The following is a 17,517-nucleotide window of genomic DNA, read 5'->3' as shown; positions in this document are numbered from 1 at the left end:
AGATAGGTTTTGCCAGCTGAGGCTATTCTCTTTGGAGCGAAGGAGGATGAGGGGTGACTTGATGGAAGTGTATAAGACTATAAGAAGCACAGATCAACTGGACAGCCAGAGTTTTCTTCCCAGGCAGAAATGGCAAATGCCAGGAGGCATAATTTCAAGGCGATTGGAGGGAAGTATTTTCTATGTTTCTATGTTAAGTATAGAGGGGATGGTAGAGGCAGAGAGTAGTGGGTGCATGGAACGCCCGGTCATGGGTGGTGCTAAAGGCAGATACATTAGGGGCATTCAAGAAATGCTGAGATGGGCACATGATAATGGAAAAATAGAGGGTTAAGTAGGAGAGGAGGGTTAGATTGATCTTAAAGTAGGTTAAAAGTTGGTACAACATCATGGGTGAAAAGGAATGCATGTGTGCCCAAGGCACTGACATAGAACAGAACAGGAGAATTCCCCACCCTCAGGAACGTGCGAAAACTGGGTGAAAGTGGAGTCAAAATTAAATGCAGAGTCAAAGGTCAAGAGAAGGCCACCAAGGAGATGGGTGGAGGGGCTGGAACCAATAGTACAATAAAACATATGGCGTTCACCTTTTTTTTACCTGCCATGATTGTTGAGGTCCCTTTGTCTAATCCTGGGTTTTGTGCAACAGGTAGAGCCACGGAGGAGCAAAGCTGGGGGCTTGGAGGACATGCACAGCTTCCCTCTGCTCCTGTCCTCAGTCACCCTCTCGGGATAGGCTGATGCATTGGGAAACCTCTCGGCAACTTGATTCTGCTGGTGCTCGGGCCGGTTCCTACAGTCCGGTTCCATGACACTGTCCCGTAACCAACTCATGCAGCAGATCCTGTCTGGGGTATGAACTGAATACTTCAGCTATCGAAAAACATTCAAGATTGTTTAGTGTCACTTAGTGCCGGTACTGTAAATTATTGCGCTAACCACTACGCTACAGTATTGCCCCACGGAATCCCCATGCAGTCTAGCAGAGTTTGGGCAGTTTTGTAAAGAAGGAAGGGGAAGAGGAAAAATTGCAGTGTCCAGATGTGCAAAGCTGATGGAGACCTGTCCACACAGACTCAAGGCTGTAATTGCTGCCAAAGGTGCATCTGTTAAATAGTGACTTGAAGGGGAAAAATACTTATGCAGTCAATTGTTTTGTGTTTAATAATTGTGATTAATTTAGAGCACTTTGTAGAGATCTGTTTTCACTTGGTTTTACTTCATCCCGCTCCCCCACCCAGGAGGTCGTTCGTGGAAGGATCAGGGAGGTGTGAGCTCCAACAACTTAATTTGGTGCACAAAACTGACAAATTTACTGAGTGGCACCTTTTTTTTTTGTGTCCACTAACCACACCACCAAAAAGAGTTATAAAGTGTAACTTAACTGTACATTGTGTATTGACTGATATTTTACAGTGTGGGCTTGTATCGAGGTGCATTATGTAGCATCTACGCAAACGTGAGTACACAGTTTGGTAGGGCCTACGGCAGTTCCCCGAGACGGACGTGAGTTGATCGAGCCGAGCATTACATATCTATCCAGCTAGGGTGCCTGAGACTTCTGCACACAGCCCTGTAGTTGTCAACATGGAGCGGAGAGCGAGATTGTAAATCTGGCAGGAGCAAAGAATGGCGAGGGTGGAGCACCGCGGGAGGGGTGTGGGACAGGTAGCAGAGGAGGAGTGCCAGTGCACTTGGATGGTGTGGTTGCAGACACACCCAGCCCTGAGACACCAGGCAAGGCCATGTGATTCCAAACAATTGGTTTATTGATCATTACAGATGTCTCTCTGGTGCTTCCCACTCACTGCCTCTCCCTTCCCCTATTCCCAACCATGATCCCCCCTCTCCCAGTCCACAACACAGACCTACATCAGAATCAGGTTGATCATCACTCACATACATAATGAAATTTGTATTTTTTTGCAGCAGCATTACAGTGTAATCCATAAAATTACTACAGTGCTCTGCAAAAGTCTTTGGAATGCTATTTATATATATGTGTGTGTGTGTATGTGGGTCTGTCCCTAAGAATTTGGCACAATACTGTGCATACTTGGATAGAAAATCTTTCAAAGTTCCAAGTTCAAAGTAAACTTTCACTTTTCATCTTGCAGGCGGTAACAGTCCACGTTGGCAATGATCTGCAGAAAAACCGCTTCAGCCGTTCCTAGGCGATGCAACGCCTCTACAGCGCACTGATGCCCCTGTCCACTTACGCTCCAGACTCTTCCGTCTTGGACATGATACAATGCTGCTTAAATTTGAGAAGAAATCATTTTATAACTTATTCATCTACTGAGTGGAAATTTTAGTCCTTAACTTCCTGCTTTTTGTAAATGTATCTCTTTCCAAAACGTATTAAATATATTTAAAGGTTGCAAACCACTGTCATGTTGCATCAGTTCTTTTGCCTCCCCAATAGATAACATGTTGATGATATTTTACCTGTATGGTTGAGGGAGGGAGAGACAGCGGTGGGAACATTGACACATGGAAACAAAGAAAATCTACAGCACAATACAGGCCCTTTTGCCCACAAAGCTGTGCCAGACATGTCCCTACCTTAGAAATTACGCAGGGTTACCCATAGCCCTCTATTTTTCTAAGCTCCATGTACCTACCCAGAAGTCTCTTAAAAGACCGTTTTGTTTCCACCTCCACCACCTCTGCCGGGAGCCCAATCCATTCACTCACCACTCTCTGGATAGAAAAACTTACCCCTGACATCTCCTCTGTACCTGCTTCCAAGCACCTTAAAACTACACCCTCTCGTGCTAGCCAATTCAGCCCTGGGGAAAAGCCTCTGACTATCCACACAATCAATGCTTCTGATTATCTTGTACACCTCTATCAGCCACCTCTCATCCTCCGTTGCTCCAAGGAGAAAAGGCTGAGTTCACTCAACCTATTCTCACAAGGCATGCCCTCTAATCCAGGCAACATCCTTGTAAATCTCCTCTGCACCCTTTCTGTGGTTTCCACATCCTCCCTGTAGTGAGGCGACCAGAATTGAGCACAGTCCTCCAAGTGGGGTTTGACCAGGGTCCTATAGAGCTGGAACATTACCTCTCGGCTCTTAAGCTCAATCCCACGATTGATGAAGGCCAATGCACCGTATGCCTCCGTAACCACAGAGTCAACCTGCGTAGCAGCTTTGAGTGTCTTATGGACTCAGACCTCAAGATCCCTCTGATCCTCCACACTGCCGAGTCTTACCATTAATACTATATTCTGCCATCATATTTGACCTACCAAAATGAACCACCTCACACTTATCTGGATTGAACTCCATCTGCCATTTCTCAGCCTAGTTTTGCATCCTATCAATGTTCTATTGTAACTTCTGACAGCCCTCCACACTATCCACAACACACCCAACCTTTGTGTCATCAGCAAATTTACTAACCCATCCCTCCACTTCCTCATCCAGGTCATTTATAAAATTCACAAAGAGTAGGGGTCCCAGGACAGATCCCTGAGGCACACCACTGGTCACCGGCCTCCATGCAGAATATGACCCATCTACAACCACTCTTTGCCTTCTGTGGGAAAGCCAGTTCTGGATACACAAAGCAACGTCCCCTTGGATCCCATGCCTCCATACTTTCTCAATAAGCCTTGCATGGGGTATCTTATCAAATGGCTTGCTAAAATCTATATACACTACAACTATGGCTCTGCCTTCTTCAATGTGCTTAGTCACATCCTCAAAAAATTCAGACTCGTAAGGCACGACCTGCCTTTGACAAAGCCATGCTGACTATTTCTAATCATATTATGCCTCTCCAAATGTTCACAAATCCTGCCTCTCAGGGTCTTCTCCATCAACCTGCCAATAACTGAAGTAAGGACTCACTGGCCTATAATTTCCGAATATATTTCTGCTCCCTTTCTTGAATAAGGGAACAACATCCACAACTCTCTAATCCTCCAGAGCCTCTCCTGTCCTCATTGATGATGCAAAGATCATTACCAGAGGTTCAGCAATCTCCACCCTTGCTTCCCACAGTAGCCTGGGGTACATCCCGTCTGGTCCCGGTGACTTATTCAACTTGATGTTTTCCTGAAGCTCCAGCACATCCTCTTTCTTAATATCTACACTCTCAAGCTTTTCAGTCCACTGCAAGTCATCCCTACAATCACCAAGATCCTTTTCTACCAAGACTATATGGTTAGTAAAGAAACGAGAAAAAAGAAAACAAGGGCCCAATCTTATTGAACAGTCTGTTGCGTAAAGTTGGAACTCACTGGGGGGCAGGGAGGTGGGGGGGTTGTCCCGGATGATGGATATTGGTTCCCTGTCACATCGCTCTGTGTAGGTGTGATCTATGGTGGTGTATTGTTCTCTGATGTTGGAGACTGTTTTTCTGTGCCATTACTCCCTATAAAGGTGTGAGAATTTTCACTTCCTCCCATTTCAGAAGCAACTGGTTATGATTTGTGCAAGTTTTCGCTAGACTTCTGGAGATGTTTTACTGATTTCCACCGTGTTTGACCAGGACAGTCTGAATCTGAAAGGTGGATTGTCACCGAGTCCCAATGTGACTCAGTTCAGGGAATCATCTTCTGCTGATTTCTGTTCAAAGCTCTCCAGTGAACTGTAGCTGAAGGGCTTTTTAAACAGTGCAGGATGAATTTACTGTGCAACTGATTAGTGTCAAGACACAATCTGCAGCAATCCAATTATGCTCAGAGTGGATGCACTCTTGTGTCACGACAGATGTACTCCAGTGAAGTTCATTCTGGTTCCTGAATCCTGTATGCCAAACGGTTACTGTAGGAACGGAAAGAAAAGTTTCTTCTTCAGCTCTGTCTTGTTTTACGGCGGTTGGCACCCAGCTTAATGGTGTATTAGCGCCACGTTCTGTCCAGAGAGTGCAATAGACTTACATTCTAAATCCCTTCACCCAATCACACACTAACACATACCCTAACCTGCACTTTATCCTCCCATCTTTGGCCATACTACTACCCTGTTCCTGCTTATCCATCATATCCTATAAAAAAAACTCCTGTAGCCCTTAAGAAAGCTAAAAATACCCTGACCTGTGCTCTGTCACCCATGCCCAGCAACCCTTTTAATGTGAATTCCTGCACTCCCAGTTCCCGTTGATTAATTCTCATCATCTCTCTCTGTATCCCATTCTTTCTGCAACTCAGAACTACATGTTCTACTGACTCCCCTTCCTGACGTTCCTCACACAATCCTGTCTGGTGTTTCCCTATCATTTTCAATGTTTTTTTTAACGTACAGTGCCCCAGCCTTAACCCAGTCCACACAGTTTCCTCTCTTCCGTATCCACTACCTACCCTAGTACCTGCAACACTCTTTTGCCAACTCATTCCCCTTCACCCCTGCATGTGCTGGAACCCATAGAAATTTTACCTGACCTCCCTGATTTGCAATTCTTGTGACTGACTGAAGGACTTCATAAAGTACATCTTGCCGACTGTTTGTGTGAAAAGACCTTAAACTTGCTAGAACTGAGGATGAATCTGAGCATATCAACACTTTGATTTGTCTAGCTTTCTCCACCCATCGCAACACAACCAACACTGCCAGCATCTCCACTGTAAACACCCCTAACTTATTAGATGTTCTTCTGCTGATTCCAATTTCTTTTGCTGGTATTACCACCCCAAACCCTGTCACTCCTGTTTCAGGTTCCTTAGCACCATCCGTATAAATCTGAGTATAATCACTATACTTTTCCATCACATAACATATATTTGATTCACGATTAACATGGGCAGACCATATCAGGAAAGTTGAGTAAAAATGTAAAAAAGTAATAAATGTGATGAGATGTTTGACTGGTAGGGAATGGGGAGCAGGTTGTTCAGCGTTGAAGAGAATGTATGTGGCTTTAGTGAGATCTGTGTTGGACTATGGAAATATAGCATATGGATCAGCAGCTAGGTCTCTTATAAGGAAACTGGATGTGATTCAGGCTCAAGCCTTGAGAGTGTACAGTGGGGCTTTTAAAACATCACCAGTGTCAGCCCTACAGGTAGAAATGGGAATAATGCCTTTGGAACTAAGAAGGATGCAATTGATGGCAAACTACTGGGCTAACTTGCAGGGACACAATGATTCTCACCCTACTAAAGGAGTGTTGCAGGAGTGCTGGGAAAATGGGAGGTTTCAGAGGGATACCTTCAGTTGGGTAGGGAATGATATCGCGAAAGAATGTGGAGTATTTGATCTAAGGATAAGTCCTTCAGTAGTTTATCCGGTTGTAGCTCCATGGAAGCTTGTATGGCCTGACATAGACTGGCATTTGTTAGAGGTAAAAAGGAAAGAAAGACATAAAACAGATTTGGTAAATGCATTTAACTGTCATGTGATGGAAAGAAAGGCTTACAACACCTCATTTTCCTTTTGGGTAACCTCTCACCTGATGGCATGAATATCTATTTTTGGGTGCCAAGATCTCTGAGGGTCTAACTGGCCCCAAGATATTGATGCAGCTATGAAGAAGGCAAGACAGTGCCTGTGTGTCAATGCAAGGAGCATTCGTAATAAGGTGGATGAATTGAAAGTGCAGATTGTTATTAATGATTATGATATAGTTGGGATCACAGAGACATGGCTCCAGAGTGACCAAGAATGGGAGCTCAACATTCAGGGATATTCAATATTCAGGAGGGATAGACATGAAAGAAAAAGAGGTGGGGTGGCGTTGCTGGTTAGAGAGGAGATTAACGCAATAGAAAGGAAGGACTTTTTTTAAATTTCAAAATATACTTTATTCAAAAATAAATATATACAATAAACCATTCAATAACTTCCCATCCTTTACATACGTTTCCATTATGGTCAGTACATATCCACATTTATAGCCACCCACGTGGCACTCCAGTAGTTCAGCTTACCATATCCTTGTTGAGGGGTATACTCCCCGACCCCTCCCACTCCCGCGGGTGAAGAAATCTATACTGTGGTCCTTCCCCACCGGCCCCTTGTGGTGGCTGCACCGAGTTTCAGTGTGTCCCTCAGCACTTACTCCTGCAGCCGAGAATGTGCCAGTCGGCAACATTCTCCCATGGACATCTCCATGTGCTGGTAGATCATCAAGTTTCGGGACGACCACAGAGCGTCTTTCACCGAGTTGATGGCACCGGATGTTGGTCTCCGTGTGTGTCCCCGGGAACAGCCCATAGATCAGAGAGTCCTCTGTTACGCAGCTGCTGGGGATGAAACGTGACACTAGCCCGTCCATCCTCCTCCACACCCTCTTTGCAAACTGACAGTGTGCAAAGAGGTGGGTCACAGACTCCTCCTCACTCTAGTCCTCCCGTGGGCAGTGGGGTGCGGAGATGACGTTCCGGGCGTAGAGGAGGGATCTGACTGGGAGGGCCCCTCTCACCGCCAGCCAGGCGAGGTTTTGGTGCCTGTTGGTGAGATCTGGCGATGAGGCATTTTGCCAGATGAACTGGACGGTCTGCTCAGGGAACCACCCCACTGTGTCCATCACGTCCTTCTCCTGCAGTTCCTGCAGGACATTACGTGCCGTCCACTGCCTGATGGCCCTGTGGTCAAAGGCGTTCTCCTGGAAGAACTTTGCTACGTAGGACAGGTATGCCGGCAACGACCAGCTGACTGGGGCATTGCACAGGAGTGGGGCCAGACCTATCCTTCATAGCCAGGGCGACAGGTAGAACCTAAGCCAGGAAGATGTGGAATCGATATGGGTAGAGCTGCATAACACTAAGGGGCAGAAAACGCTGGTGGGAATTGTGTACAGGCCACCTAACAGTCGTAGTGAGGTTGGGGATGGTATTAAACAGGAAGTTAGAAATGTGTGCAATAAAGGAACAGCAGTTATAATGGGTGACTTCAATCTACATGTAGATTGGGTGAACCAAATTGGTAAAGGTGCTGAGGAAGAGGATTTCTTGGAATGTATGTGGGATGGTTTTTTGAACCAAGATGTCGAGGAACCAACTAGAGAGCAGGCTATTCTAGACTGGGTATTGAGCAATGAGGAAGGGTTAATTAGCAATCTTGTCGTGAGAGACCCCTTGAGTAGGAGTGACCATAATATGGTGGAATTCTTCAATAAGATGGAGAGTGACATAGTTAATTCAGAAACAAAGGTTCTGAACTTAAAGAAGGTTAACTTTGAAGGTATGAGACGTGAATTAGCTAAGATAGACTGGCAAATGACACTTAAAGGGTTGACGGTGGATGTGCAATGGCAAACATTTAAAGGTTGCATGGATGAACTACAACAATTGTTCATCCCAGTTTGGCAAAAGAATAAATCAAGGAAGGTAGTGCACCCGTGGCTGACAAGGGAAATTAGGGATAGTATCAATTCCGAAGAAGAAGCATACAAATTAGCCAGAGAAAGTGGCTCACCTGAGGACTGGGAGAAATTCAGAGTTCAGCAGAGGAGGACAAAGGGCTTAATTAGGAAGGGGAAAAAATTATGAGAGAAAACTGGCAGAGAACATAAAAACGGACTGTAAAAGCTTTTATAGATATGTAAAAAGGAAAAGACTGGTAAAGACAAATGTAGGTCCCCTACAGACAGAAACAGGTGAATTGATTATGGGGAGCAAGGACATGGCAGACCAATTGAATAATTACTTTAGTTCTGTCTTCACTAAGGAGGACATAAATAATCTTCCAGAAATAGTAGGGGACAGAGGGTCCAGTGAGATGGAGGAACTGAGGGAAATACATGTTAGTAGGGAAGTGGTGTTGGGTAAATTGAAGGGATTAAAGACAGATAAATCCCCAGGGCCAGATGGTCTGCATCCCAGAGTGCTTAAGGAAGTAGCCCAAGAAATAGTGGATGCATTAGTGATAATTTTTCAAAACTCTTTAGATTCTGGACTAGTTCCTGAGGATTGGAGGGTGGCTAATGTAACCCCACTTTTTAAAAAAGGAGGGATAGAGAAACCAGGGAATTATAGACTGGTTAGCCTAACGTCGGTGGTGGGGAAACTGCTGGAGTCAGTTGTCAAAGATGTGATAACAGCACATTTGGAAAGCGGTGAAATCATCGGACAAAGTCAGCATGGATTTGTGAAAGGAAAATCATGTCTGACGAATCTCATAGAATTTTTTGAGGATGTAACTAGTAGAGTGGATAGAGGAGAACCAGTGGATGTGGTATATTTGGATTTTCAACAGGCTTTTGACAAGGTCCCACACAGGAGATTAGTGTGCAAACTTAAAGCACACGGTATTGGGGGTAAGGTATTGATGTGGATAGAGAATTGGTTGGCAGACAGGAAGCAAAGAGTGGGAATAAACGGGACCTTTTCAGAATGGCAGGCGGTGACTAGTGGGGTACCGCAAGGCTCAGTGCTGGGACCCCAGTTGTTTACAATATATATTAATGACTTGGATGAGGGAATTAAATGCAGCATCTCCAAGTTTGCGGATGACACGAAGCTGGGTGGCAGTTTTAGCTGTGAGGAGGATGCTAAGAGGATTAGGTGAGTGGGCAAATTCATGGCAGATGCAATTTAATGTGGATAAATGTGAAGTTACCCACTTTGGTGGCAAAAACAGGAAGACAGATTATTATATGAATGGTGGCCGATTAGGAAAAGGGGAGGAGCAACGAGACCTGGGTGTCATTATACACCAGTCATTGAAAGTGGGCATGCAGGTACAGCAGGCGGTGAAAAAGATGAATGGTATGCTGGCATTTATAGCAAGAAGATTCGAGTACAGGAGCAGGGAGGTACTACTGCAGTTGTACAAGGCCTTGGTGAGTATTGTGTGCAGTTTTGGTCCCCTAATCTGAGGAAAGACATCCTTGCCATAGAGGGAGTACAAAGAAGGTTCACCAGATTGATTCCTGGGATGGCAGGACTTTCATATGATGAAAGACTGGATGAACTAGGCTTATACTCGTTGGAATTTAGAAGATTGAGGGGGGATCTTATTGAAACGTATAAAATCCTAAAGGGATTGGACAGGCTAGATGCAGGAAGATTGTTCCCGATGTTGGGGAAGTCCAGAACGAGGGGTCACAGTTTGAGGATAAAGGGGAAGCCTTTTAGGACCGAGATTAGGAAAAAGTTCTTCACACAGAGAATGGTGAATCTGTGGAATTCTCTGCCACAGGAAACAGTTGAGGCCAGTCCATTGGCTCTATTTAAGAGGGAGTTGGATATGGCCCTTGTGGCTACGGGGATCAGGGGGTATGGAGGGAAGGCTGGGGCGGGGCTCTGAGTTGGATGATCAGCCATGATCATAATAAATGGTGGTGCAGGCTCGAAGGGCCGAATGGCCTACTCCTGCACCTATTTTCTATGTTTCTATATTTCTATGTTTCTATATTTCTATTTCACTGGGATTTGGTTTGTCACTTAAAACACTTGAAACCTTTTACAGATGTACTGTGGAGAGCATTCTGCAAGGCTGCATCACTGTCTGGTATGGGGGTGAGGTGTTGGTCTACGGCATGGTAAAGATAGTCAGCTCCATCTTGGCTACCAGCCTCCATAGCATCCGAGACATCCTGAGGGTCGGTGTGTCAGAAAGGCAGCGTCCATTATTAGGGCCCCCATCAGTCAGGATATGCTGTTTTCTCATTGTTCCCATCACGGAGGAGGGACAGAAACCTGAATATTCAGGAACAGCTGCTTCCCTTCTGCCATCAGATTTCTAAATGGGCATTGACCCATGAGCATAACCTCACATTTTCAATATCTTTTCTGTTTCGCACTCGGTTTAATTTAACTATTTAATACACACACACACACACACACACACACACACACACACACACACACACACATATATATGTATTCGTAGTGAAATTGATTTACTTATTTATATTTTCTTTCAATATTATCATTTATTGCATTGTACTACTGCTGCTAAGTTAACACATTTTATGACATATGTCTGTGATAATAAAACCGATTCTCATTCTGAACTTCTAGCAATTATTTCCTCCTCCTCCTCTTCTTTCCTTTTTCCATTTCCCATTCTGGTTCTCCTCTCAGCCATTCTCTTCGCCACACCTGGCCATCAGCTCCCTCTGGCGACCCTCCTCCTTCCCTTTCTTCCACGGTCCCCTCCTATCAGAATCCTTCTTCTTCAGCGCTTCACCTCTTCACCAATCATCAACCAGCTGCTTCCCTCACCTTCCTTCCAACTCCACTTGTCCCACCGATCACCCACCAGCTTGTACTCCCGACACCTTCTTATGATGGGACTTCCGCCATTTATTTCCAGTCCAGGGGAAAGGTCTTCAGCTGAACCACCAAAACCTATATTCCTCTGCATCGATGCTGCCAGCACTGGGGCGTTTCTACGGCATTTTGTGTGTGTGACTTCCCAGACAGGAGCACAGGTATTCCAACATGACATAAGATTGCCATGCAGCTAATGAAGTATTCTTTTCAATTGCGTTCATGGACTTTGTGGAGATCTGCAGGAAGCTGAGGAATCGGACTGCACACGGCAAGCTCCCATGGCACAATTAAAATGTCAGTAAATCTGTCTGGATGGTGTCGGGCTCTGATCCTGGCCAGATGTCCAAATGAACAACATGGCCATTTTCATCCTTGGGGACATTTAACTCACTGTGCGAGGGATTGGAAAAACAACACAATTATGCCCATTCCTCATGTCCTTCCACATTATTCACTCACTGAGAGGGTCTGGTTGAACAACACCATTATCCCCATTCCCAATGTCCTGCCACATTAGTTACTCACTGAGAGGGTCTGATATAAAACCATTATCTCCTTTTCCCCATGTCCTTCCAAATTATTCACTCACTGAGAGGGTCTGGTAGAATAACACCACTATCCCCATTCCCCATGTTTTGCACCATTATTCAATCAGTGAGAGAGTTTGGTAGAAGAACACCATTACCCCTAATCCCCATCTCCATCTACATTATTCTCTCACTGAGAGGGTCTCATCGAATAACACCATTATATCCATATTATATCCATTCCCCATGTCCTTCCAAATTATTCACTCACTGAGAGGCTCTGGTAGAACAACATCGTTATCCACTTTTCCCCATGTCCTTTCAAATTATTCACCTCTCACTGAGAGGGTCAGGTAGAATAACAGCATTATGGCAATTCCCCATGTCCTTCCACATTATACACCTCTCACTGAGAGAGTCTGGTAGAACAAACAACACCTATATCCCCTTTTCCCCATGTCCTTCCACAGTATTCACTCAGTGAGAGGGTCTGGTAGAACAATTCATTATCCCTATTCCCCATGTCCTTCTGCATTATTGTTTGTCATATATATTAATGATCTGGATGATGGGGTGGTAAATTCGATTAGTAAGTGTGCAGATGATATTAAGTTAGGTGGCGTTGTGGATAATGAAGTAGGTTTTCAAAGCTTGCAGAGAGATTTAGGCCAGTTAGAAGAGTGGGCTGAAAGATGGCAGATGGAGTTTAATGCTGAAAAATGTGAGGTGCTACATTTTGGTAGGACTAATCAAAATAGGACATACATGGTGAATGGTAGGGCATTGAGGAATGCTGTAGAACAGAGGGATCTAGGAATAATGGTGCATAGTTCCCTGAAGGTGGAATCTCATGTGGATAGGGTGGTGAAGAAAGCTTTTGATATGCTGGCCTTTATAAATCAGAGCATTGAGTATAGGAGTTGGGATGCAATGTTGAAATTGTATAAATCATTGGTAAGGCCAAATTTGGAGTATTGTGTAGAGTTCTGGTCACCGAATTATAGGAAAGATGTCAATAAAATTGAGAGAGTACAGAGGAGATTTACTAAAATGTTGCCTGGGTTTCAGCTCCTAAGTTACAGAGAAAGGTTGAACAAGTTAGGTCTTTATTCTTTGGAGCGCAGAAGGTTGAGGGGGGACTTGATAGAGGTGTTTAAAATTATGAGGGGGATTGATAGAGTTGACGTGGATAGACTTTTTCCATTGAGAATGGGGGAGATTGAAACAAGAGGACATGAGTTGAGAGTTAAAGGGCAAAAGTTTAGGGGTAACATGAGGGGGAAGTTCTTTACTCAGAGAGTGGTAGCTGTGTGGAATGAGCTTCCAGCAGAAGTGGTTGAGGCAGGTTCGATGTTGTCATTTAAAGTTAAATTGGATAGATATATGGACAGGAAAGGAATGGAGGGTGATGGGCTGAGTGCAGGTCGGTGGGACTAGGTGAGAATAAGAGTTCGGCATGGACTAGAAGGGCCGAGATGACCTGTTTCCGTGCTGTAATTGTTATATGTTATATGGTTATTATTCACCTCTCAGTGAGAGGGTCTGGTAGAAGATCACCATTATCCCCATTCCCCATGTTGCGCTCCATTATTCACTCAGTGAGAGAGTCTGGTGTAGTAACACTATTTCCCCTAATCCCCATGTCCTTCGCCATTATTCTCTCACTGAGATGGTCTGGTTGAACAACACCATCATCCCTATTCCCCATGTCCTTGTACATTATTCAATGACAGGGTCAGTAGAACAACACCAGAATCCCCATTCCCCATGTTCTTACACATTATTGAACTGTCACTGACAGGGTGTGGTAGAACAATACCATTATAGAATAAAGGGTGTAAAGGTAGAAAGGCTAAAGTGTGTATATTTCAATGCAAGAAGCATCAGGAGCAAAGGTGATGAACTGAGAGCTTGGATACATACATGGAATTATGATGTAGTGGCCATTACAGAGGCTTGGCTGGCACCAGGGCAGGAATGGATTCTCAATATTCCTGGATTTCAGTGCTTTAAAAGGGATGGAGAGGGGGGAAAAGGGGAGGAGGGGTGGCATTACTGGTCAGGGATACTATTACAGCTACAGAAAGGGTGGGTAATGTAGCAGGATCCTCTTTTGAGTCAATATGGGTAGAAGTCAAGAACAGGAAGAGAGTAGTGACTCTATTGGAAGTATTCTATAGACCCCCTGGTATCAGCAGAGATACAGAGGAGCAGATTGGGAGGCAGATTTTGGAAAGGTGCAAAAATAACAGGGTTGTTATCATGGGTGACTTTAACTTCCCTAATCTTCATTGGCACCTGATTAGTTCCAAGGGTTTAGATGGGGCAGAGTTTGTTAAATATGTCCAGGATGGATTCCTGTCACAATATGTTCACAAGCCGACTGGGGGAATGCCATACTAGATCTAGTATTAGGTAACGAACTAGGTCAGATCACAGATCTCACTGGGTGAGCATCTGGGGAACAGTGACCACCGCTCCCTGGCCTTTGACATTATCATGGAAAAGGATAGAATCAGAGAGGACAGGAAAAATTTTAATTGGGGAAGGGCAAATTATGAGGCTATAAGGCTAGAACTTGCGGGTGTGAATTGGGATGATGTTTTTGCAGGGAAATGTACTATGGACATGTGGTCGACGTTTAGAGATCTCTTGCAGAATGTTAGGGATAAATTTGTCCTGGTGAGGGAGATAAAGAATGCTAGGGTGAAGGAACCATGGGTGACAAGTGAGGTGGAAAATCTAGTCAGGTGGAAGAAGGCAGCATACATGAGGTTTAGGAAGCAAGGATCAGATGGGTCGATTGAGGAACATAGGGAAGAAAGAAAGGAGCTTAAGAAGGGGCTGAGGAGAGCAAGAAGGGGGCATGAGAAGGCCTTGGCAAGTAGGGTAAAGGAAAACCCCAAGGCATTCTTCAATTATGTGAAGAAAAAAAGGATGACAGGAGTGAAGGTAGGACCGATTAGAGATAAAGGTGGGAAGATGTGCCTGGAGGCTGTGGAAGTGAGCGAGGTCCTCAATGAATACTTCTCTTCGGTATTCACCAATGAGAGGGAACTTGATGATGGTGAGGACAATATGAGTGAGGTTGATGTTTTGGAGCATGTTGATATTAAGGGAGAGGAGGTGTTGGAGTTGTTAAAATACATGAGGATGGATAAGTCCCCGGGGCCTGACGGAATATTCCCCAGACTGCTCCACGAGGCGAGGGAAGAGATTGCTGAGCCTCTGGCTAGGATCTTTATGTCCTTGTTGTCCACGGGAATGGTACCGGAGGATTGGAGGGAGGCGAATGTTGTTCCCTTGTTCAAAAAAGGTAGTAGGGATAGTCCGGGTAATTATAGACCAGTGAGCCTTACGCCTGTGGTGGGAAAGCTGTTAGAAAAGATTCTTAGAGATAGGATCTATAGGCATTTAGAGAATCATGGTCTGATCAGGGACAGTCAACATGGCTTTGTGAAGGGCAGATCGTGTCTAGCAAGCCTGATAGAGTTCTTTGAGGAGGTGACCAGGCATATAGATGAGGGTAGTGCAGTGGATGTGACCTACATGGATTTTAGTAAGGCATTTGACAAGGTTCCACACAGTAGGCTTATTCAGAAAGTCAGAAGCCATGGGATCCAGGGAAGTTTGGCCAGGTAGATTTAGAATTGGCTTGCCTGCAGAAGGCAGAGGATCGTGGTGGAGGGAGTACATTCGGATTAGAGGGTTGTGACTAGTTGTGTCCCACAAGGATCAGTTCTGGGACCTCTACTTTTCATGATCTTTATTAACGACCTGGATGTGGGGGTAGAAGGGTGGGATGGCAAGTTTGCAGATTACACAAAGGTTGGTGGTGTTGTAGATAGTGTAGAGGATTGTCGAAGATTGCAGAGAGACATTGATAGGATGCAGAAGTGGGCTGAGAAGTGGCAGATGGAGTTCAACCCGGAGAAGTGTGAGGTGGTACACTTTGGAACTCCAAGGCAGAGTACAAAGTAAATGGCAGGATACTTGGTAGTGTGGAGGAGCAGAGGGATCTCGGGGTACATGTCCACAGATCCCTGAAAGTTGCCTCACAGGTGGATGGGGTAGTTAAGAAAGCTTATAGGGTGTTAGCTTTCATAAGTCGAGGGATAGGGTTTAAGAGTTGCGAGGTAATGATGCAGCTCTATAAAACTCTGGTTAGGCCACACTTGGAGTACTGTGTCCAGTTCTGGTCGCCTCACTATAGGAAGGATGTGGAAGCATTGGAAAGGGTACAGAGGAGATTTACCAGGATGCTGCCTGGTTTAGAGAGTATGGATTATGATCAGAGATTAAGGGAGATAGGGCTTTACTCTTTGGAGAGAAGGAGGATGAGAAGAGACGTGATAGAGGTGTACAAGATATTAAGAGGACTAGATAGAGTGGATAGCCAGCGCCTCTTTTCCAGGGCACCTCTGCTCAATACAAGAGGACATGGTTTTAAGGTAAGGGGTAGGAATTTCAAGGGGTATATCAGAGGAAGGTTTTTTACTCAGAGTGGTTGGTGTGTGGAATGCACTGCCTGAGTCAGTGGTGGAGGCAGATACACTAGTGAAATTTAAGAGACTACTAGACAGGTATATGGAGGAATTTGAGGAGGGGGATTATATGGGAGGCAGGGTTTGAGGGTCGGCACAATATTGTGGGCCAAAGGGCCTGTACCGTGCTGTACTGTTCTATGTTCTATGTTCTATATTTTCCTCATTTCCCATGTCCTTCCACATTATTCACCGGTCACTGAGAGAGTCTTGCAGAACAACACAATTATTCCCATTCCCCATGTCCTTCCACATTATTCACTTCTCACTGAGAGGGTCAGGTAGAATAACAGCATTATGGCAATTCCCCATGTCCTTCCACATTATACACCTCTCACTGAGAGTGTCTGGTAGAACAAACAACACCTATATCCCCTTTTCCCCATGTCCTTCCACAGTATTCACTCAGTGACAGGGTCTGGTAGAACAATTCATTATCCCTATTCCCCATTTCCTTACATGTTATTCACCTCTCACTGAGAAGGTCTGGTAGAACAGCACCATTATCCCCATTCCCCATGTTGTGCTCCATTATTCACTCAGTGAGAGTCTGATAGACTAACACCATTATTCCCATTTCCCATGTCCTTCCACATTATTCACTGGTCACTGAGAGGGTTTGGTAGAACAACATCATTAACCCCATTGCCGATGTCCTTCCACATTATTCACCTCTCACTGAGAGGGCCTTGCAGAACAACAACATTAACACCATTCCCCATGTCCTGCCGCATTATTCACCCACTGAGATGGTCTGGTAGAGCAAAAGCATTATTGCCATTTCCAATGTCTTTAAACATTATTCACTCACTGAGAGAGTCTTGTAGAACAACACCATTATCACCAATCCCCATGTGCTACTGCATTATTCCCATCTCACTGAGAGGGTCTGGTAGAACAATACCATTCCCATCCCCATTCCCCCTACTGTTTTATATTGAATTGGATCCGCGGTTACAACATTGTGTGTTTTTATATCGAATTGGATCCAGGGTTACGACATTCTGTGTGTTTTTATACTGAATTGGACAGTTTACACTCATGTACTGAAGAATAAAAGTAAACTGACTCCAAACTTGAAAACACATCACATGGAGTATTTACACAACATCAGAAATTACTGCTGTTCCACTTCATGTATGTGGATGAATTCAGCATGAACATGGGTTTGTAATTAAATTATCAGCAGCACACCATTGTTCCCTCTGCCTCCCAGCATGGAGACAAATCATAGAAATCCCTCAGGTACTGAGAGAATGAAAATTTACACATTT

Source organism: Mobula hypostoma, chromosome X2, assembly GCF_963921235.1.
Source record: "Mobula hypostoma chromosome X2, sMobHyp1.1, whole genome shotgun sequence".
In the NCBI taxonomy this organism is placed as follows: domain Eukaryota; kingdom Metazoa; phylum Chordata; class Chondrichthyes; order Myliobatiformes; family Myliobatidae; genus Mobula; species Mobula hypostoma.
This window is presented reverse-complemented; position numbering follows the sequence as displayed.